This window comes from Psittacula echo (genome assembly GCF_963264785.1).
Source record: "Psittacula echo genome assembly, chromosome: 3".
In the NCBI taxonomy this organism is placed as follows: Eukaryota; Metazoa; Chordata; class Aves; order Psittaciformes; family Psittacidae; genus Psittacula; species Psittacula echo.
In genome coordinates this window covers 112,516,954-112,541,648 of record NC_137736.1, presented here as the reverse complement: position 1 = coordinate 112,541,648, position 24,695 = coordinate 112,516,954, and the positions used below count along the sequence as shown (strand labels likewise).

At 38.1% G+C, this 24,695-nt stretch overlaps 1 protein-coding gene across 3 annotated transcripts in view; it reads left to right on the top strand.

The window, feature by feature from the left end:
* Nucleotides 1-24,695, top strand: part of GRIA4 (glutamate ionotropic receptor AMPA type subunit 4) — a gene marked incomplete at its 3' end in the record, with an annotated part of 229,397 nt that overhangs the window by 76,216 nt on the left and 128,486 nt on the right. The gene's annotated exons all lie outside the window — the stretch shown is intronic.

Here is a 24,695-nt window from a genome sequence, read left to right as displayed (position 1 = left end):
TTAGATCACCGAGTCCAACCATTAACCTAACACTGCCAAGTCCACCACTAAATTGTGTCCCCAGGCACCATCTACATGCCTTTTAAATATCTCCAGGGATGGTGACTCCATCACTGTCTTGGGGGACCTGTTCCAAAGCTTGAAAACACTTTTGGGAAGAAAGTTTTTCTAATAACCAATATAGAATTGAGACATGCAGGAATTGAGCATACCAAAGGTTGGTGTTAGTTTTCCACATTGTGTGCAGCCTTACTGAGAGCTGGGATGGCTGAAGCTGCTCATGAAACTGCAGGGATTACCCAGAGCTAAGGGGTCCCAGGGTGGAAAGTGGTAGAGGGGCTGCGGAGCTGCATGGGACACCAGGGATGATGACAGCCAGCAGGCTGGAAACTGCTTTCACAGAAGTTCAGCAGCTATTTGAATTCAACCGTGTTTCCCAGCAAGGGTTTTTAGTCGCTGACTGTGACTAAAGAGCGGTAGCAGGAAAAATAGACGTACCAGCTGGCCTAGCAGTTGGCTCACCAGAGGTGAGGACTATAAAATAGTTATAGTTCTCTAGAAATTAGGCATCGTGTGTGAGCCTGCTTATGTACCTTGTTGATGGGGTTTTTTTTCACCTTTGCTTCTTGTAATTACATATTGTTCATTAAACTGATTCGGTCATGGTTGCAGGTGAGGAAAATCACTTGCTATGCACAAAGCAAATTTAATTTTCCCACATTTCTGGGTAGCATTTTTATAGCACCCCCTTTAAAGTTGAAAACATTCTGGTTTATGACAGTCTAAACCCAGCAGAAAGGTTACACAAGTCCTGATGGCCTGTTCGAATTACAGTACATGCAGTAGCAATCTCCAAGCTTTTCTCTTTGAGGACTTGCGGAGGATAGATGGGTCCCAGCTGTCTGGAGAAGGCAAGGAAAGGTACAGTAAATGTATAGCTCCCTCTCTTATTTTGAGGGAGATTACGGAGTTGGTTATTTGCAATCTGTTTATCAGGCTAATCTAATTTATTCCTCTGGCAAAGTAACTGTCCCAGCAGTTAGCATTAGGTTTGGTGTATCTATTATTAGTAACTCCAGTGATACTGCCTTATGTCTGACATTCTCCCATAAAAAATAGAAAATAGAGGTTCAACTACAGCATGGCATCCAGAAAATTAGTAACCTTAGCTCCCAAATTGTTATTAATTACACATTTTAAAAGTAAGAGGAGGTCTCAGGCAAGGTGCAAGTTATTTGTGTTTGCTCTGGTCTAGTAAACATCCAGTATGAATTCGCTTGATTGCACAAAGAACAGCTTTTGTTGGTACCCAGTCGGGCTGAGTTAAGAGTGATGCAAGACAGGTTCAGAGTTGAAAGTGATCTTGCTAAATAGATAGACCAAGAATGTGAAATATGATAAAGGTGGTACAAAGCGTAAACTTAGTAGGGAAGAAGCAAAGGTACAAAGTGCAGAGTGACCGGCTCAGCCATAGAAATAATGTAAATCCAGAGAGCCATACTGTTTCCAATTCCAAATTTTGAAATTTAGGAAAAAGAATGCTGCACGTGAGAAATGAAAGCTGAATTTTGCTATCTCAGACATGGCTCTGCTGCTGTCATGTGCTGGCATTTCCACTGCAATAGAGAAGATAAAAAATTTCCAGTAAGATGAGGAAGTGGAATGGGATTGAATGGATATGGTGCACAGAGGACATGATGGTGTCAGCACTATGACCCACCACTTTTTCCTTGCTCTTTGAAAGCACTGGGCACTGTTTGTATCAAGAGCCTTTGGTATGAGAATGGCACAAGGATAAGGCATATGTTGTTAGAATGACACTGTGTTCACTGACCACCACATACAGATCTCACATATTAAGTTTAAAGCGTCTAGAGGAGAGGAAGAGTGTTAAAAAATAAAATAAAATTAATCATGACCTGTGACAAAAAGCTTCAGGAATTGGGATCTTCTTTATTTTAGGTCTGTTAAGGATCAAAGGCGAATTCTTCATACATCCTGAGAATTAGAATTATTTTGCAGGAAGGGAGATTTAACGTGTTACTAGGAAAAAATGTTTCAGTAAGGTTAGAATAGTCTGAGGAGATTCTCGGGATTCTTATCACTAGAGGTTTTAAAGAAAGTTTGAATATATCGGCAGTGGTGATCTGCTTTGCTGCCTCCTGCCTCAGATGGTCTCTTATGTCTTCTCAGGTTTTATATTTATGTAATTTTCATGATAACTTTAGGACACTGGGAGTGGCTGCTTCACAGTACTTGAGACACTGAAAAGGTAATTTTCTACTATAAAACAACTTTCAATAATATATTATTGCTGTTCAATTATATATATAGCCTTTGTAAAACATTTAGTATGTTCTATTATTAAAAAGTCAGATCAAAACCATTTTAAATGACTTAGATAAAACCACTGTAAATTAAGGTTGAAGGACTATAATTAGAATATGGAACTCAATAAGTTAAGTTATTGTTAGCTGGACATTTAAGAACTGGAAGAATTGCCCCTATATCAAGCTTTACTTTATATTTTTACTGCACTTCTGAACAAATTTGTCTATGCCTTAATAGTGAAAAGAGTAATAATATAATAGCAAGTTGGAAAATTATTTCAATAGCTCAATTGAAAGAGCTAGAAATACTAAAGCTAGTAGTAATACAGAAATATAGCCTACATGTTTATCTGCATAATAATACTGAGTCAAGGCTCTTATTCATTAAATAAATTTAAAAGACAAAGTGTTTCTAATAAAACAAATTGAAGATGAATTTACAGCAAAGTATTCAAAAAAAAAAAAAAAAAAAAAAGGTTTTTTCTACCAAGTGCTGTTTAGTTATTAAGTATTTTCTGTATGACATGTTAAGCACAGACCTACATCACTCTTACCCTAAACTGCTAGAATGTCACAAGGTGTTTCAGGTAAGCCTGAGAAAGAACAGTTATGTGTTCGATCGTAGAGAAGATTATGTTGGGAATCTGACTTTGTTCAATTGCGATCCACTTGGTTTAGGGCCCTTTTTTCATTATGATCATGATGAAGAATTTGGAAGGATTCCCATGATAAGCATTTTTCATCCTACTGACCTTTGTCAAAATGTCTAAGAATAAAAGGGAAACAGAAGTTCATGACTGTGTCCACTAAAATGAAAGGTGCTTAACTGCATCATGCAGTTGTGTACCATGCAGTTTTGTGAAACAAAGAGTGTTGTTGTGACATTGCAAAAATACTGATATGATATATTCCAGAAAACAAACAGTGTCCAATACCTGGTCTCATAGTACTTATTAGACTAACATCTGGTCTGTAGGTTTGAAATTTTCTGTATTATATGTCTTTATAATTGCTGAGATCAGAATCATCACCTATTTTCAAGTAGTTCCATCAAGTCCAATGGTCAAACTGGCTTAGAGTTCCAGTAGCTCAAATATATCCAGTAATAGGACTGCACTTATGCGACAGGTGAACAGAAAAAAATCCTCACTCGATTTCATAAAAAAGCTGTTTGTCTTCAGCAGGCACTCTACATGGGCAGTGAACTGTGTCATACATATTGGGATCCGAGTACCACTGTGTTTATTGTTTACCAAAGTTGTGTTGTAATTTTGTGCAGGCTAATCTGAGCTGGTACACAAAACAGAGAAAAAGTTGTTTTATCAAATATCTGTGAATGTGGAAAACTGTAGTTAAGTTTATCAATCTTCTTCATAATGCTGCTGTGTGAACAGTAAATTCCATGTTTTTAATGGAATACTCCAAGATCATTTATGCACCAATAACTGGTTTGCAGCAAATTTTGCTTTGCCAGTGTTAGGTCATTAGTAATTATACTGGCAACATGCCTGCTTGTCCTCATCTTCTCAGCAGGCAGTAACAGCTTGAAAGTGTAGGTAGTAAATGCATACGTGAAACTAAGATGCAGCTGGATCCTAACATCAGCATCAGTAATGATATTGTGATGTTCCACCTATCCCTTGTTTTACCACGAAAAAGAAGCAATGAAGGTAAACCAGCATGGTCATCATGCAATTCACTACATATGAAAATCTTCCAAGAGCTTTCAGACTGCTTAATTAAAGTACTCCTTTTGTTGATTGAAATGATCAAACATTATAGTAAGGTAGACATTAACAGAAAATACACATATTGAAATCAGAAGCTGGTTATCAAGTGTACAGATGATTCCCCTGGCTTTGCTATTCCATGTAAGATGTGGATCAAACTAAGCTGCATCAGAACTCTTCGGGGGGGTTGGTCATCTAGCTGGCAAATGCCATAGAAATATGTAAATCAGAAAACATTAAATAAACTGCTGCTCATTATATTTCTGATCTGAAGAATTTGTGTTCCTCTGTTACGGGTTGGTGGATGCCATGGAGAAGACAAGAGACTTGGAATAGTTTTGAATACTGCTTTTCAAGTTTCATGCCCGTGAATCAGCTTTGCCCTTTTTAATAATCTGTTTGTGACAATGTTGCAGAATCCTTAGAGCTCTTTTCTTAGTAACATTTATCTCAGGTTTGCACATGTGTAACTCAAGAGTATGCCTGTAGCTTCTATATGCTTTTATATTCCAACATCCTAATGTAAATAACTTTGCTGCTTCCAATGCCTTGTTCTAATTTTATCAGAGCAATTGCATTTACAGAACCTGTCACAAATAGTTGATTTGCTGTTACCTGCATATGTAACACATTCCTTTAAATGGAAGCATGTAATTTTTAGCTATTTGTACACACATTCTGTATTTACTTGGGAGCAGGACAATGTGTTCTGTAATTCTGAATATCTGTTTCCATTTATTTAAGAGCTTTTCCACACAAGGAAGTTATTTTGCAGTTAAGAAAGGAAGTGGCTTTATAGTATAGAAGGTTTTCTGAAAAAGGCTCCTGTATTGGTATTTTTACTCTAGATTGTCTAGATTGAGAGCAAAGTTAAACTCAGTTGCTCTTATGAGTTATGAGTAACAACACCTCTGAGCACTTTTCTGAGGATGTACTGTACATGAGTATGTGAGTATATATTGCTCTGAGTAGCAATTTTAGATACTTGCCCCACACAGTTAAGCCATACTAAAAGGTCTGCATACTATATTTTAGGAATTGTATGCAGTAAAAATTGATTTTATGATTATTTGATCCCAAATGGGAGCAGGTGATATATATACATGCTAATGGGGCTTATATTCATCTTTTCCATTAATAAGATAGATTACTTCCAGAGAAAAAAGTTTTAAGTAAAAATTTGTGTTATGGTTTACTGATGCTTATTTTTCATATTAATCTTCAGGATAGACTCTGCCTTTCCTTACATATACCTGTATCAGTGGTATCACAACTGACAAAATCTGCAAAAAACTATATCATCTTCAGTGAAGGAATAATAACAGCCTTACATCACTATAACCAAGAGCATCTTTGTTGAGTATGAGGCTGTCTTATGTTACCACTACACATTGGTCAGTCGTAACACTGCAAACACTTGATAGATGCAACATCCAGTAGTGTGGACCTCCAAAGAACGCCTTGAAAAGACTCAGACAAGGAAGTCAGCCACACATCCAAATGCTTATGCTTTAGAAATTTCTTTCAGTATGGACATCTGAGTCCTGCAGCTGCTGTACATAGCCCTTTATATGGCCACAGGTGTTGGTTTCAGTGCTGGAGCACAGAGTGGTAGCAAACAAAGGGGAGTATAGTCGATGCTGCCAGAGACCAGACATAGTGCCAATTTAATACTGAATGTAAAACAAATAGTTGTGCCAATTTATTTCTAAATGCATTTTTTAGTTAGAAAAATTAGCTTGTCTTTTGAGAGCATTATCTATGTGTGGATGAATGCTCCAAGTTTCAGTACAGTATAAAGCAGGTTGGTATTTTAATCAAAATAAATAAACAAAATATAGACTTAGAAATATCAAAACCTGCTCTTCTATTGTTTATTCTGTTATTGTTTAAAAAAATAATCAAATTGTATTAGACTAATATAATTCTTCATGATGACTCGGCATATTTTGTGAGACATTTATCCCTTATGTAGTACAAATTACTTCTCTGGAGCTGCAGCAGGACGTAAAGGTAATTCAGCCTTAGAATATGTTGTGAAGTAAATCTATGTTTGTATTCAAAGGCATTTCTGTAGTTATTCGTTCTTAATTCAGCTGATTGAACTGTCATTGAAACATGTATGCAATCTATAATTTTAGGACATTTTCTGCTTCTGTGAAGAATGTGTATTGCAATGTCTTCAGATTTTCACTATTTTGAGATGCATTTTGCCTGTAAATAGAGTATATTTTAGGCATTTCCCTCATTAATTACAGCTGAATCCTATTTACATACATACTTATACAAATAATTTGACTTTGCTTGATTCCAAAAGGAGAGGTGGAAGTGTAGAGATCCTTTTAAAATGATTGACTACTTATCACAGTACTACAGATGCTATTTCTGCCTCTGTACAGGGATTTCCTGCACTAGTATTTGCAGATAATAGCATTAACAGCTGCTTCTGTTACTAAAATTGCAGTGAATGTTTGAGGTATTTAGCATTTTGCAATTGGAAAGAGAGTTACCAAAGGGTCCTTCAATCCTGAGGACTCAAAATCCCTCTTTTGTACTACTGCCTTGGTGGGGTTTAATATTAATGCACACCTGGATGCTGCAGGAATACCATGCTACGGGACATACATCTTGTTCCAGTTTGTTCCAGTTCGACTTGGACTTCATTTGACTTCAAATGGCAAACAGAACATTTAATATAGTTCAAAAATCTAGGCATAATCAGTGATGAAAATGTCACCAAAGAGGAGTTGTGAATGCAAATCTGTGGTTGCTAGTCTAGATCTCTGAACAAATATGCATTTTATGTTAACCCATCACAGGGAAGAAAGAAACTCTCCTGGGATGAATGACTTGTATCCTTGACCTTCCCAGTGAGCTCAGTCAGCATGGGATAATTGTTACACCGAAAGGTGCCTTATAGACATTTTTATTTCATAAATGCCATTGGAACTAATTTTTCCCTGTAGAGAGTTCAGCGTAAGGAAACAATTAAAAATGGCAAGTGTAGGAACACATTGCGAAAAAATAGACAGTAATAAACAAGTCTTGAACACAGAAAGATCATAAGCAACATTTTTTTAAGTGAACTATTCAAAGTTCCTCGTAACAGAGAAATGTGTTTACATATGCTTTTTATCATAGAATCATAGAATAGTTAGGGTTGGAAAGGACCTTAAGATCATCTATTTCCAACCCCGCTGCCATGGGCAGGGACAGCACGCACTAAACCATGTCACTCAAGGCTGTGTCCAACCCAGTTTGATTTGTAAAAACGAAATCAAGTGGAAGGGAAGCAGTTTACCCTGTTAGTAAACTTGGTAAAAGCAAGGCATTAAGATATCTGTGTATTTGAACATATCCTTCCTGTAAAAGCAAAGCACTGTGATTTATTTAATGGGATAAGTGTAGCTTCAAATAGGTCTAAATTATTCAAAATACTCTTAAGAAACTTTATTGATAGTGAAGGCTGCTTTGCCAAACTTAGATTGTAAACAGAGTTTACATTTAGTAGTACAAAGCAGGTAATGAACCTGACCCTTAAACACAAGTGACTGTCCCAAGCACAGACCTATCAGTTCTTTTTGAGTGGGATCTCCCTTTGTTTGTGTTGATGGTGTTACTTGCTTTATATCATTTTGTATATGTATTTATGTATATGTATGTATATATACGCCTAATAATAATTATACCTCCTAGCTTTGTCTGGATGCAGAACAGTTGAAATAATTTAAATTTCAAAAATCTTCTTGTCTCAGAAGTTCACATCATACCACTGAAAAATCTTCTAGCAGTAATTTTAGATTATATTTTCTTTTCTTCTATCTGCTTAATTTATATTTATCCTTCTCAATAATAATTATTTTAAAACCAGTCTTTTACTGTGTTCAGCTAGTATGTCTCAATATCTTCAATATTTTGTTTCAAAATTATTCAAACCAGGAAATTCATTCAAACAAGCCTTTTCCTATAAAAAATATCTTGATAGGGTTTTCTTCCAGAAATAGAATTTGTGGGAAAAAATCCCAGCTAATTCTATTAAATAATTGTTTTACTGAGAAAATAATAACCTTCTCTGAAATGTTTCTTTAAAAAAAGTTTTTAAAGACCAGTATGTCATCGTATACATCTTTTAAGTTGTGCCTTGTGATAGAATGATTTAATGTCCAATTTCTCCTTAAATAAGCAAAGCATTCTGCTAGGTATTTCCTAATGCAATTACATGCTTTTTCATCTTGAGACACAATGAAAATCCCTGTCCGTGTTCTGTGGGAAGCCAAGGGTGATGTTCACAGTCTGCCTTTCTGCACAGGACTTCTATTATTCTGTGAAATATCCCCAAAACAGCCACACTTGATGCACTCTTCTCCTTATAAACTGTTCTTTTCTCCTTGAGAGAAGAGGAACTTTTTCCTCAGTATCAGAATATCCATTCATGGGTTGCTAATCCCTTGTCTGCATTACGGGCTGTGTACAGAACTGCAGAAGCTTTATCTTCTGTTGCTTCAGAAACTTGGGTTATCTATTTTGTTGCTCACATTTCCACTACTGCAGGGGGTTCAATTATCTTCTTGCAGTATCTCATGAATCACCTCAGGATCTACTTCTGCATTCCTGCTTTCACATATTTTCCCAGATTTGTTTGCTTTAGTCTGCATTTCTTTTCCTCTTTAATCACTTAGTACTGGCTTTTTATTTACACCTTCTGCTATTCCTTTTTTCACCCTTCCATGTTCTATGAGTACTTTCCAATAATCCTGATTCATTTTCAGCCCTTGTACATTATTTGAAAACCTCGAAGCATCCTATTGCCTTCTCTGCCATTCACAATCGTCACAGATGAAGATTTTTTCATTTTAAAAAATTCAAACCCATATAATATGACTTAAAATCAGTGAATGTCTGTGACTGCCATGGAGGAAAAATTTCAGTTTTGATTCCAGGGTGAATAAATAATTATAAATTTATGCATCATCACTGCAGTTTGAATGAAACAAAAGACATAACAAACAAAAAAAGTAGATACTGATTTATTTTATTCTAAATCAGTTTAGAAAGTGAAAGAATTACAGTTTTGATTTACTTCAGTGATGCTAAAAACGTGTCTGGACTTCACGTGCATGTGTCACCGAAGAGCAAAAAGCAAGGTTTACCAAGTCTAGTATCTTGTATCCTCAAATGCACTTACAGGCTACCAGAAAAGAGTGATAATAGGAAATGCATAGAGGTGCAGTATTTTGTCTGCACCAAGAGCGGAATTCACAAGTAGCCTAAACACCAAATTACGTAATTTCTCCTCCTCAAGTCAGACGGGATACAGTGGGCACTGCACAGCTGCTGGCCTGGGTGGCATCCAGGCAGACACAGTCACAATTGTCCTGCTCCATCTGGGTCGTTCTAAATTCCCCCAACAGGAAATGGAACACAAGCAGAAAAGTTTTAAAAACATCCCAGACATGAATCAACAAAAACCCCGAACATCTGCTCATCAAAGCTCATCAGAAAACAGTGTGTTTTATTTACACTACTCTTCTGGATGTACTGAGAATGCCTAATGAGGTTAAAGATCACTGGAAAATATTGCTGGTATGAAGTGTCCCATTTCAGTTTCCAGATTACTGGTCTAACCTACCTAAAATATGTGAAATACAGTGTATCGTATTCTGCAGTTCTGTTCTTTTAGCATGAAGTGATCTAGCTTTTTTAAATCCACAGTTCACATCAAATCCAAGCTGGCTGAAAAAAAAAAAAAAAAACCAAAACCACAAAAAACCACAGAAGTACAATATTATAATTTATTTTGTAGATAAAATAGTGCTAACAAAACCCAGGATAATGGAAAGTGCAGTTGATCGAAGCAGGTTCAGCAGAGGAGTGAGGAACATTTTCATGTATAATGAAATGTGGGCTCAGATCCTTAGATTATGCAGCTCATCATAACCTGCTGACTCCATCCTGCACTGCTGGGGAATTAGGCCACTGTGTTTAAACATCTAACATTGTATAGTTCTGATCACAGGACAGATCCATACGTTGTCCTCATTCAGGATTTATAAACCCAAATGTCCTTGTGAGAAGTTTTATTACAAGGGCAGGTCTAATTTCAGCTTTGTCCAAAGTAAAAGCCCAGATACTTAACCTTCTTTTCAGTGACTGGTGTTTTTGTAGAGCTACATTCAAGATGTTACACTGGGAAGTGCTTAGCTCAAAGATGGATACTGAGTTACCTGAGCTATTTCTGTTGTTTTAGGGAGATTCACCTCAGCTACAGTGAGGAAACATTGGTTTACGGTGGCTGTGATCTTGTCCTTGCAGACATCCTTATGCTTCTCTCTGCATATCAAAAGGGAAGCAAAACCTTCTGCAGGAGTAAAGTTTGTTAGGGAGCAAGGGGGGTGTTTAACTGCTCACTGATTCTTGTCTTTTTTCATGCTTTTTAAAGGGTTCCCATCACCTTCGCATCAAAATGCCACATAGTATTTCTTCTAATGCTTTTTTTTTGTGTTCATAGGAAAGCATCTTCCTTAGTGATGAGAGCTTTTAAATGGAGCCAGTGTAGCAACCTGGTCACTCTCTTTAAGAGTCAACTTGGAGATTATGCAGTTTTCTCAGTAAATTCCAGAAGAAGCAATACTTTCATAGTGTTGGTTTGGAGAAAGAGGACAACAGCACTGATGAATGACTAGAGCAGCTGTAAGTCACATAAGGGGTAATTATTTTTTGCAAGTGTGGAAAGGAATTCCATTCTGCATGTCTGCTGTGTAGCTACAAAATATTGCTGTCAATGCCAAAAAGGATAAACACCTGCTAAAAGAACTGTGGAGAGGATTATCTCTTTTCTTACACATACACTTATGAAATACGTACTACAGATTGGACCATCTCCTTCTTTTTTTCTCTCTTTCTCTCCTTCTCTCAGCATTTTTCTAGCCATTGAATCAATTGTTCTCTGCCTGACCTGTGAAAAATATGTTTGCTATGTAGAGAGGCCAGATTATCAACAGATGACATGCTTCAGTTACTTTGTGCCAACCTGCCAGGACAGAACGCTTGTTTGTTCTTTAACCAGTCTGGTTTTGAGTTCTCTTGCATGGTATTTTTATTGGGATACAGGGCTGCTACTCCCTCCTGCTCCTGTGCCTCCTCACGAGGCTGGAAAGAGCTACGCACTGATTTCTTTTCACCTGTGCAGCTGTAGTAACGCTCTGCCAGCAATGCTAATGTTCCCTTGCCAGTTTTTAAACATTCTGCCAAGTACAGAGAATTAATAACAAGATCTGAATCATCTCTAAAGTTACCCCAATGCCCCTGTGTCCTATTCCTCCAGCATTATGTCATTTTTCAGTTCCTGTCCAGGATAATATAAAGGATCTATTATACCCCCAAAGCTGAGAAGTGTGTTAAGGCAGGCTGCACCATTTATTCAGACTACCCTTTTGCCTTTGTGGCTCTAAACATTTAGAAACCTTTAGGTGAGATTTTACAGTCCGTGTCATGCTGCTCAGCCAGTGCAAAGTGGATGGACTCCAGCCAAAGCTGGCGAGCGGCCACAGCCTTCGCCCCTTGTCTGTGAAGGCAGCTGAGAAAGGTCAGTATGGTTCATGTCCTTGTGGTCCCTCTACCCGGTCACGTGCGAGGCAACCCAGCCCTAGACCCTCACCACTCTGGGAAAGGAGCTCTGGGCTGAGTTACCCTGTGCCTGCATGTGCTGGACAGCATGTGGGGCCATAGCTGGCATTGCCTCCCCTGAGGGTATCAACATTTAGAGTGGAGCTTTTGATTTTCAGATTGGAAAACAGAAGAATTAAAACAATTGAAGGGTTTGAGTGGAGGTTAAAGCAATAGGGAGAAACTACTAAACCTGAATCATAGCTGATAATGTCTGTAATACGCATACCTACTATAACTTCAGCAGCAGCTTCCCACTGTGATGTGGACTTAACTTACTTGATTCTCTTCATTTTATTTTGTTCTTTTTGCTCCATTTGCAAGCAGAGTCAAAGAAAGTAAAGCATCTGAATGAACTGTCAAAAGTGAATAGTGGAAGATGCTTGGCCCCTAGTCTCCAGAGACCTCTGCCAGCTGCATGATGGGGTGCTGAGCAGGGGCAATGCGCACTTGCAGCTCAGAAGGCCAGTTGGGCTGCATCCAAAGAAGTGTAGCCACCACATCAGGGGAGGTGATTCTGCCATTCTACTCTGCTCCGGTAAGACCTCACCTGGAGTACTGTGCTCAGCCCTGGAGTCCTCAGTACAGGAAAAACATGGACCTGTTGGAGACAGTACAAATAAGGTCCACAGAAAGGATCAGAGAGATGGAGCACCTCTCCTATGAGGAAAACCTGAGAGAGTTGGGGTTGTTCAGGCTGGAGAAGACTCTGAGGAGATGTTATTGCAGCCTTTCAGTTCTAAAAAGGGCCTATAAGAAAGATAGGGAGAGACGTTTTTAGCAGAGCCTGTTGCAATAGGAAGAGGGGTGATGGTTTTAAACTAAAAGAGGGAGATTCAGGCTGTATATATTTTGTACATTGAGGGTGGTAAAAAAGTCACAGGTTGCCCAGAGAGGTGATGGATGTGCCATTCACTTAAGGGCCAGGCTGGATGTGGTTCTGAGTAACTTGATCTAGTTGAAGATGCCCTTGCTCATTGCGTGAGGGTTAGACTAGGTGACCTTTGGGGATCCCTTACAACCCAAACTATTCTATGATTCTATGAATGCATCTTGCTTCACCCAGCTGTGGTGCCCATTTCTTCTCCTAGCACCTTTCATTACTATTGCAGCTACTGAGGGCTTACTTTGGCTGAGTGTCACGCTTTCCTTCCCTGGTGCTCTGGGAATTGGCTGCACAGCCACAAGCATAACCTAGAATGCTCTGAGCTTCTCCTCTCCCTTTTCTTCTGTCTCTCTTCTACCAGATGTTAATCATAAACTTTACTTCATATTTGGATGGCATCCTTGATTATCTCCAGCTTTCTGCAACGCATTTGGTTTTCCCCCAGGCATGAAGCCTTTGAGGGAGCTATTTCTGCAGCTCTTTGTTTCTAATTCAGCAGCCTACATATTCTGCCTTCTGTTTGGAAAGAAGAATGACACTTAACTGCTTCCAAGGGCATCCCTAAATACCTGTATGGAGATTCTGATGCAGTACTGTTAGTGTGGGAAAAGGCAAACCTTTTTATGGAAATGTCAACATGCTTAATACTTTGCTATCCACCCGTCAGTGGCCGTGCATTGGCCTTGTTCTGCCCTGAGCATAAGAGTTCCACATATATATACACCACATCACAATCTCTTTTACCACATCATATACCCACTGGTTTTATTAATAAAGGGTTATTCCACAGTGGCTGTGATCATTACAGGCTGGTTGGTGGTAATGAACTGACCTCAAGTACTGCTTAAAACCTTGACAGGAAGTGTGAGAGAAAAAAGATATCTTTTTAGATGAGGTACCACGTGAATTCCTTGTCCTGGCCAAAAAGGGTTATCCGTTGAGAGACTCCTTTTTTTTCCCCTAGACCCTTTTCCATCTATTTCACTGTTAATACCTTAATACGATGTATTTATATGTCTGAAAGAGCTACATGGTACAAGCCACTAAATTCCTTTCAGTTCTCTTCTCTGTTAGTAGTAAAGGGGCAGCTTCTGAAGGGTTGTCTGGCTTGTAGAGAAAAATCCAAACTCTGGTAGAGACTGGAGTTATAAAATTTGACCTACTTAACAAAAATCCTATTAGATGGATTTACATATGGCTCCCTGAGATCAGACTGTCCAATATGAAGAAGAATATCAAGAATGTTCAATGCTGTCAGGTATATTTTCCAGGTTACTTTTCCTTACTTCTTTCAGAATCTAGTGCTAAAAACAATGCAAGATATAATCTATCTCATTCATATAGAACTTATAGTTTGGAATATCATTGTGCCCAGCCACTATGTCTGTTACATTGTTCCAGCATTGCTGTAAACAAGAAAAAACCCAATACGTTACTATTTTTTATTTTTGCCACAACTAGTTACACAGCTTGGCGAGATGGCCCTTTGCGGAGGTTATTCTGAGCTCTGACAAGTCAGTCTCATTTTAATTGCTGTAGTGAAAACCCTTTTTTCTTGACTTCATACCACTTCATCTCACCCCATGCTGCTAAGCCATGTGACTTTATTGCAAAGCTAACAGTACTGAGTGTTTGTTGTTTTATTTTTCCCTTGAGTCCCTTTCTTGAAGAGTCAGGTGCTTTTGTGAAGCTCTGAGCACTCCTTTCTGTCCAAAAAGATAACACAAAAAATGGAATTTCTGTCCCCCTTGGCTGTAGAAAAGAGTTTGTGACCCCAAACACTACAGTGGCTCAAAAACTAGGGGACAAAACAAAGCTCCAAATATATGTTGCTGTCTTTAAATCCTTGTTTATATTAGTCTTGTAATTTTGTTTTGTTTCAAGCAATGTTTTTGAAATTTTACTTGCTTAGCCACAATTTTGTTAGCAAAAAAAAAAAAAAAAAAAAGACAAGCCCCCAAACCCAAAACCCTGCAAAAGGTTCTGTGAACTCCACAACTGCTAGTAGTTTGATTCATTGGGATCATCCCCTGTTCCCTTGATTGCTTGACTCCTTGCCTTTTAGATAAGAACGTTCCTGTAAATGGGAAGCATATTTGCCAGAATCCTGGTACCTCCTTTGCATAGTTGTCAAAATTTCCATGACCTGGGCAGAAGAAGCAAATGCCCACACCAGCCTGGCATAACCAGTGAATTTGTTTGCTTCATTCCCAGGAAAAGGCACTCAAAGAGTCATTCTTAGCAAAAGTTGGCAAGATGTTTTCTCCAGAAAGTATCAGGGCTGGTATTTCTGGGCCCTGAGTAAAGACCTTTTATTCTTCAACGTCCTACAATCTAAGCACAAGGAGAGGACATTACTGTCTTGGGCATATTGAGCTCTTACTGGCTATGAGCAATATTCGTACAGCATGTATTGCAAAGCAGAATAGCTTCCTTTCTAGGTAATAAAGTAAGGATTTCAATTCAGCATTGTCATTTCCTATGTTCTTTATATGAGAGCTTATGGGGAGTCTTTGACAGAGAAGCTATATATGTATTTTAAAAATCTATAGTAATAAATATATGCTGGCCATAGTAATAAACTTTCTCCATCCTTTAGCTTTAAAAGATGGTTATGAATAACTCTGTAAGAGGACTAGATTCCCAGCTGTCATCAAAAGCTACATAAGAGTCATTTATGCATTTATCCTTTAAAGGCTGGTTCCCAAGGCTCCCTTCTGACAAGACTACTGTGCCAGGAGCTTGTAGCTTTTGCTAACCCAGGCTAGGGAATTCCCATTGTAGGAAGGCTGGTTTCACAGACTTAGGATACAGCCCAGGGACTCTTTTACTTATCATTTAAAAAGTATTTGTGTACATGTGTGTGCATGTGTTTTAAACTTTAGTTTACCCTGTGTCTGCAGACAAAAGTATGCCTTGGAATTTCACCTCAGCTTAGTTTGACTTGGCTAACTGAAGCTGAGAACATACCATTTTTCTATCTGATACTTCCTGTATGTTTTAGTTTCTATAGTCTTGAACAGTAATCATATCTATTAGAATGAGTGCAAATGGAAGGTGAAATACGATTGGTCTGAATTTAAACACTTTACACCAGTTTTGCATTTAGTTGTCCTAAATAATCTTAAAAACACAAGGCCTTGCATATCGATTCTTCATTCTTCAGCCCACTGAGATCTGCAGTACATTTGACAAGAAGTAACAGGCTCAACCTGTGCCAGAGGAGGTTTATGTTGAATGTTAGAAAAGATTTCTTCATAGAGAGGGTACTCAGGCGTTGAAACAGGCAGCCCAGGGCAGTGGTGGAATCGCACTCCCAGGAAGTATTCGAAAACCATATAGATGAGGCCCTCAGTGACACGGTTTAGCGGTAGTCTTGACAGTCCTGGGGTAATGGTTAGATTTGATGATCTTAAAGATCTTTTCCAATCTAGTTGATTCTGTGATTCTGTGACAAGTGGGTATTGACCATCATATGGTGTTGGTCAGTGTTACCTCTTAAAACACCAAAATCTTAGTCTGTCTAAACAGAAGTGGATATCTATTACCACTTCTTTCTCCACATGAGTTATTATATTATAAATAACAATATATTAATTTAGCTTGGATTTACTTTGAATCATACATGTACTTGAATTTTCAAATAGGGTATTTGAAAAGAAAATAATGTATTAAAGATCTCTGGTGGGACCTAATGTATTTATAAAAATAGAAAAATGCAAGTGCAAGTGCAAGTACATAAATATTTATGATGAATTTTCTTATCCCTGTAATGTAGCATAATCTTTCTGTTGTAGGATTAGGTTTGGTCTACCTCTGGTTTGTGTGACAGAAAATTTAGAGCAGCTCAATCAGCATAAAACAGTATGCAATGAGTTAATATCAGCACTACAAGTGTGAAAGTTTTTTAATGCATGACTAATTTATGTGCATGTCTTGTCCTTCTGAATTAAAAGGACCATTTGGGTCTGAAAATTAAATCCTAGTTGAATTGTTTTTCAATTAACAAAATAAAGGGAACAAAGCTTTAAAACACTTTGTGATTCATAGATACACTTCATAGAGCTCACACAGCAGTGACTGTTCCTTCAGCCTAATTCTGCTTTCACTGACAGAGATGAAAATCAGGAACAAGCCAGCAAAGTCAGTGGAGCTACCTGGGGTAAGATGAGAACAAAATGAGGAATTTATATTGTCACAGCTGCAGAGCAAATATATAGCAGTGATGGATTATTTCTTTATGGACTATGACACAGCTTGAACGAAGAAAAAATAGTAGTGGCCTATAAGCAATTGATTTTTTTTTCTCAGTGTTGAATGCAGGTAGAGCTACTGTTTGCCATTGCTCTGATGCAGAGAAACGATGGGAAAAGTACAAAGAACTTGTACTGGATGTGAAGATATTTACAAAGATATTTTCAATTTAGTGATTGAAATACAGTAGTTTGCCTTTTTGTAAAGGAAAGTATATATCTCAAGCCTCTGACAAAGTCTGCCTGGTAGAAAACAAATTGGAGAAATGTATAAATGTATGCTAGAGACTTCCTGGAATATTCATTATTTGCAGCTAGTAATCTTTGAGTAAACAGACTTATTCATGCTAAGGTACTTTATTGTATGCCAGTTTGAACTATTGCATCTTTCAATGGCTAGTAACATTTCATTTTTTAGTTAATGATAGGTGACTTTGGGTTAAACAGATCAATCTAGACTTTAATTTCTAATGTTTCTTTCAAACTGCTGTTAACTCCCCTCAGCTTTACATTTATACAGGTTGATATAGTGGTTATATTTGATTAACAGTGAACATTGCAGCTTACTATCTAGTGCTAGTAACATGTAGTAATCCATTTAATTTATCTTTTCCTTACTGTTCCTTCTCCTCTGCTAATTATTTAACACTTGGCTTTGATCCTTAGAAAAAAAATAAAAAATTCCACTGTATTTCTCTTCTAAAGGATCAGATAATACAAAATACAAACTGACACTTGTAACTGCTTAGAATGCAGAAGGCAGAAGTTTCACGCCGAAAGGACTTCAATAAATTTAGTGAAACGAAAGCAAAATAAGGATGTCAACCTATTTTTTTTTTTTTTTTGTAAGAAGATTAAGAAAGAGACCTACTAACAAGATGATGAATTTAAGAATCAAAAAATCCTCAAGAAAATTACTTAGAACACTACTTTAAAGTATCCAAAGAAATATTTCAAGGAGCAAAATCCTAGGCTCGTAAAATGCCTAGTGGGATGAATCCGTACTTTGGCAAGTGTAAAATATAACTGTGGGACTATCAAGGTTTCACTAAAGGAAAAGGAAAATACCAAGCAAATCACCAGGGATAGATGGCTTTAGATTTTATTCAATGCCTTTGAAACGATTCAGAGGAAATATAGAAGCTATCTAAAAAAAGAGAATAAATAAAGCCGTTATTGCAAGAGGTATTCTCTTTCTTCATGTGAGTGCATATGAGCAAAGATACAGTAGATCTATGCACCTATAGATATTATCAATTGAAATGGCCATGGAAAGGTGGTTATTTCAAAACATATGAAGAATTTTGTATACAGGTTTGAAATTATACCATGAAAATGACACGTACAGGATATCGCTGAAGGCAAAACCACAGCATACTTCAGTTATCATTTGGAGATTTCTATGAGTAACTGTATCTTGAGTTATACTATTAAAGCAAAAGAATTATGACAAGGAAGACAGTCATGTCAGATTTTAAGTCATTATCTGGGCATTAGCAAATATAAAACTGGCAGAGAGTGTAATACATAGCAACTGATTTTAGGCCATTTTGTGGAGCAGCTGGTGTTGCATATGGTAAGAGGTAGGATCATGGATGGATTGAACTTTGTTTTGTTTAGTGTCAAATACTATATGCTGTAAAGTAAAAATACTGGAAATGAGTCTCAAAATGATACAAAACCTGTCTCTCAAAATTCTCTGGCCAAAATTTCTCTTGGATAATTTGTGCAATTGTATTCAGTGTGGTAGGACTGTAGTAATTTATCCCAGGTGATCGTAGACCTTAAAGCTTTAACATAAATGGAACAAAAAATAAGAGATTTCAGCAAAACAAACACTGAGAAGTAATCAGTCTGTAACTCCTGAATGAAAAACTACCATAAAGCTAATGAATTGTTCTTAAAATTAATGACAACATAAAATGAAAATCTAGTTTCTGAGGGGAAGCCACATTTCATTCTGATTCTCAAGTTGAATCACATAAAGTTTCCTTACAGGGCGCAGCTCCTGTGGTTCCTGCTGTTAGCTTGTAAAACTCACTTCAAGTGATTCCATTGAGCTAGTAGAGCTGGCTAATGTTTGTGTGGAAAATTGGAAAACTCAAATGCTTCAAGCTAAATATTAAGCTACTTTTTGAACAGCTAAAATTATCGGGTTTGGAAGTAATGAAATTATAAATATAAATGGTGGAATAGTAGAAAGAAAGATGCGGGCATTTTTGTGTGATTTGTTATTATGCTGCCTAAGCAGTATTGGTGAAAGAGACTTGGTTATCTGGTGCTGTGACAATTTAAGTTGCTGCAGCTTCTTTTATGATAGAGTGAAATACTTATCAAAATATGTAGCAAGAAAAGTAATACCCATATCATAGAAAACATTGTTGCAGTTTCTTACATGATCAATCTTTGGATGGCCAACACCCACCAAAACCCACAAAGAAAGACAGGAATAAAAGCTCTGTGAATACTGTAGCAAATAGCTAAACTGTCTAACTTAAACATAAAACAGGCAGACAAATGCTTCCGCTTTCTGGTCACTCAGAAATGCTGTATTTCAAAAGTAACAAGACATATATATATATATATATATATATATGTATGTAAAGAGGCAAATGAATAAAAAATCTAAAATCCCTTTTTCCAGTTTTAAAAAAATATTTTTTGTAGACCTCTGATGCCTTTATTAGTTAGGTATATGCATTGTTTAACAAAGATTACTTGTGCTATATTCTTAGCACTTATGTAAAAGACTAATATTTGTGATAAAGTGGCATTAGCTGATTACCAAACTGCTTTGAGAGATTGTCTCATTTGGAAGAAACCTACTTAAAGGTGTTTCACTTGAAAAATTTTAAGGCATTCCAGGAGTATTGCCATGTGGTGTATTCACACATGGTAGGCTGGTCATTTTCTTACTTATTCCTAAAATGAGAAGAAAATCATTTTCAGTTCAAAAGTCTTCACAACATGTATTAACATTTATCTACTGTGTTCACACATATTCCCGGTGCACATCTGGTGGAATATAAAGTTATGAGCCATAGGTTTGAAAATGTTCGTGTTTTATTATCCTTCCATTTTTAATTCCAATTTGAGTATATAAATATATTACATAAATAAGAAAAAGAGAAGAAAGAAACAAAACAAACAAAGCCACAAACAAACAACAAACACAAGTGATGCACAGTAAGCACAATTCTTCACCACCCACTGACCAATACCAGCCCGACCCAAGCAGCAATCAGTTCCTTCCAGGTAACTCCCCCCAGTTTCTATACTAGTCATGACATGCTGTGGTATGGAATACCCCTTTGGCTAGTTTGGGTCAGGTGTCCTGTCTCTGCTCCCTCACAGCTTCTTGTGCCCCTCCTCACTGGCAGAGCATGAGAGACTGAGTCCTTGATCAGGGTAAGTGCTACTGGGCAACAACTAAAACATCTGTGTGTTATCAGTATTGTTCTCAGAATAAAGCAGTAACCCAGCACTGCACCAGCTACTAGGAAGAAAATTAACCCTATCTCAGCTGAAACCAGGATGACAAAAGTATTTTAGGATGTGCAGGTAAAAAAGAGTTCCCCTTTTCTATTGCCAGTAGATCATTCACAATAATATTAAGTTAGTTTTAGGAATAATTGTGTGTTTATAATAAAAGCATCAAAACAAGTGATCAGAAAATTGGAAAGAAATTACAATCTCAGGAAACAAAATGTTTCCTGCAAACCTGGCTAGAGAATTAAATTACTGCAATATGAACTAGTGGATTTATAGCAGATTCATTATTTCACAGTAACTACCTCACTATGAGGAATGTTGACTAAGTGATGTGACACAGACTGCAAGCTCAGAGCCTGCACTGCTTTGCTTGGTGTTGAACTATTAATTTATTCACTTAATAAATATTTTCCAAAGTCTAATAATATAGCACATCATAGCTAGCCAATTAAATGCAGTAGTCTTGCCTAGCAAAAACTTTTAGGGCTTCAAACCCAAGTATGAGATTGGAAACGTGTCTTTTGGACTTCAATGGAAGCCTCAGTAAACTAAAATGAATAAAGCAGGAAGCATCTCCTTTAGTATAGGTAGCAGTGTTTAAACCTTAGAGAATTTAGTGAAGATCAATGTTTTGATCTTCTTGATTTCAGTTAATGTGACCAGAATGCAAAGCTTCCAAATGTGTCATGGAACCATTAATTTACAGAGCAAAATGTCTTGTGCAGCAGTCTTGGACATTTAATACACTTGTTGTATTCAAGCATAGATGATATACTTTGTAAATAATATTTAATAAGAGAAGTGAAGGTTGTTTTTTTTTTTTCTTCTTTTTATATCTTGAGATACTGATCTGCCTTATCCTGAGATTTTACTAGCAATTTTTTTTAAAAAAAAATATGGTATTGCTTTCTTCCACTTTCAAACTCAGAAACGTTTCTAATATGGCCCTCTATAATAGAGGACAGGAAAGGCTTTGCTGTAGAAGTTGTACTTCAGGCTATTTCACAGAGTGATCTGTCATTGCACCAGTGTGTGTCCAAGCCCTGGTCTCAGGTACCTACATAGAATCATAGAATCATAGAATAGTTAGGGTTGGAAAGGACCTTAAGATCATCCAGTTCCAGCCCCCCTGCCATGGGCAGGGACACCTCACACTAAACCATGACACCCAAGGCCTCATCCAACCTGGCCTTGAACACCGCCAAGGATGGAGCATTCACAACCTCCCTGGGCAACCCGTTCCACTGCCTCACCACCCTCTCAGTAAAGAATTTCTTCCTTATATCCAATCTAAACTTCCCCTGTTTAAGTTTTAACCCATTACCCCCTGTTCTGTCACTACAGTCCCTGATGAATAGTCCATCCCCAGCATCCTTGTAGGCCCCCTTCAGATACTGGAAGGCTGCTATGAGGTCTCCACGCAGCCTTCTCTTCTCCAGGCTGAACAGCCCCAACTTTCTCAGCCTATCTTCATACGGGAGGTGCTCCAGTCCCCTGATCATCCTCGTGGCCCTCCTCTGGACTTGTTCCAGCGGTTCCATGTCCTTTTTATGTTGAGGACACCAGAACTGCACACAATACTCCAAGTGAGGTCTCACGAGAGCAGAGTAGAGGGGCAGGATCACCTCCTTCAACCTGCTGGTCACGCTCCTCTTGATGCAGCCCAGGATACGGTTGGCTTTCTGGGCTGCGAGCGCACACTGAAGCCGGCTCATGTTCATTTCCTCATCGACCAACACCCCCAGTCCTTCTCTGCAGGGCTGCTCTGAATCTCTTCTTTGCCCAACCTGTAGCTGTGCCTGGGCTTGCTCTGACCCAGGTGTAGGACCTTGCACTTGGCATGGTTAAACTTCATCAGGTTGGCATCAGCCCACCTCACAAGCGTGTCAAGGTCCCTCTGGATGGCATCCCTTCCCTCCAGCGTATCAACCGTACCACACAGCTCAGTGTATGTGGAAATAGGAGATCCCCATAAGCAGACATTCTGAGACAGAAATCATCAAAGCCATATGCTAGGAGATACAAATAGGGACAATGTTTTGCACCGCCTGAATGCTTAATGCTACATGATTAGATCCTGGGGATGCAGCTGTTGAAAGTTCATAAGCTTCCCTTTGGAATTAATCATCAAACTTTTTTTCCTTTTGACAACCCTGCCAAGACAGGTCTCTTTTTTCCCTGAAAATGTGTGTGCCTAAGTGTTATAGCAGGTCTCTGAGCATGTCGCCTTAGATTATGGGGGTTCATTCTGCTCCCTGTCCCTGTCTTCCAGCTCAGGGGCTGGGTACCCTGCATAACCTCATGACATCCTTGTAGTTCTCATGAGTTGTCTACCCGTTCTTCCAAAGGTCTTAAGTTCTCCTCTCCTTTTTTTCTTAAGTTCCAACCAAAGCTCTCTGTTCATCCAGGCCGTTCTTCTTCCCCACCACCTCATCTTTCGGCACATGGGATGACCTTCTCCTGCACCTTTAAGATTTCCCAAGTATGGGCCAACTTCAGCCTTAGAGAAGGTTGCTCAGACCCTTGTGTAATCAGATTTTTCATACCTCCAAGTATCATGATCCCAGATGTTCTCTGGAAAATCACTTCTTTTGATCACTTTCATTCTGAGAACTGCAAATTCCAGTTTTGGAATTTGTGTTTGTTGGGCCTCTTTTCCTTTTACTGTGCACCACCAATAGAGAGAGTGGCTCCATCCCCTGTATGCCCTCCCATTAAGTAGTGAAGAAAGCAGTAAAATTCCCCTTAAACTTCCTTTCTGGTGCTGCCTTCTGTCTTGTGTGAGGATTGTGAAGGATGTAGTTCTCACAATTTAAATTTAACTTTGTGAACCAGGAAAGGCTTTAGCCCAATATATTTAGCCTCAGATAGGTGAAGCAATTATTCCCCAAAGAGTTAATATCTTTCTGATACTGCATTTTGAATAGCAATTTGCAAAGTCTAAGGAACCTTATTTGGAGTCATTTACACCATTAATACCGTTTTCAATCTTAGTTATGGTGTCAGTAGTATAATGTTATAATAAGAAGGTTTCTTTTCTCTCTTAAGGTAAAACTAACTACAGAGATATTGTAGGTTAGACCCTGCTGGTTATATGCCCTCTTAGCAGGGGGAAAACAAGCTGTGGGATTGCTGCATTATGTATTCTGTAAATTATCATCTCCCCTCCACCTCAGCCCATCCTTTTCTGAGACATTTGATGCAAAAGAGTTCTTGAAAACTAGTGAGTGTCAGGATTGAAATTGTTCCTGACTTCAGTGAGTAGCACATGGGGAGCTGGACACACAAGGAGGAGGGATAATATTGCGTGAAAATGTCCCCCTTTTTCTTAGATATGCAAACATGCAATGCTAAGCACTGAATTCCTTGCTTCGATGCCTTTTAAGATAAGGGCTATTTGCCCAGTCTGCTGCAGCTGTGTGAGCTAATGGTGGAAGCCTAAAGGAGCAGAAATAGGAGGCCGCCATGTCTCTGACCCCAACACTGTCTGCACAGCAGCAGGGCTGTCAGGAGGGCATGTAAATACACCTGGTGCATGCCTGGCTCTGGCTGCTCCTCTTGCAAGGAGGAAGCAGGGTACTGGAATGTGACTTTCTAGGTCACAGTGCACACCCAAATCTGACCCTGAGCTATGCAATTACACATTTCCTTTATTCAGGGCTCATGCTGACTATATGATCTAAATAAATTTCAAAGCTGCTATTCATGTAACTGTGATTAGATAAGGTGGCACAGTGGCTGGTTTTATACAGCTGCAGTGCACTCTGTCTCTGTGGGTGCAGGGTCTAGTGAAATGCTGAAAAGAAAATTCTGAAATAATACTTTCTTCCATTGAAATTTGGTTTTCAGGTTGTAAATGGTGCTTATAAAGGGTTTTAACTGGATATTTTTCTCTCCTGGGAGATATGTGCAAAACTCTGTAATAGATAAAGCAATGACAAAGCTAAATATGATGCATTAAATATCATACTTCTATGTTTTCTGGTGGTATACATTGTAATGATGTTTGCAACATGAATCGGCATAATTGTTCCTGATAGGTTCCTTGTATCATTTTATCTTTCCAACAGAGACAGCTCTTTACCTCCTTTCTTTGAAAATTTGAGCATCTCTTATACAGCATAAGGCTTCATAATTGAATGTAATGTTTTTATAAACTCCAACAGAAATACCTTTTATTGTCTTTGTTCCTGATGGAATTATTTTGCAGGATGAACATTTTTGATCTTGGTATAGCTCCTCCAAACCATAAATATGTTAATGCAAAACGTCCAACAGCAGATTGTTATAAATGTACAGATATGAGAAAATTAGAAGTTATTGTTCTCACACAGATTGT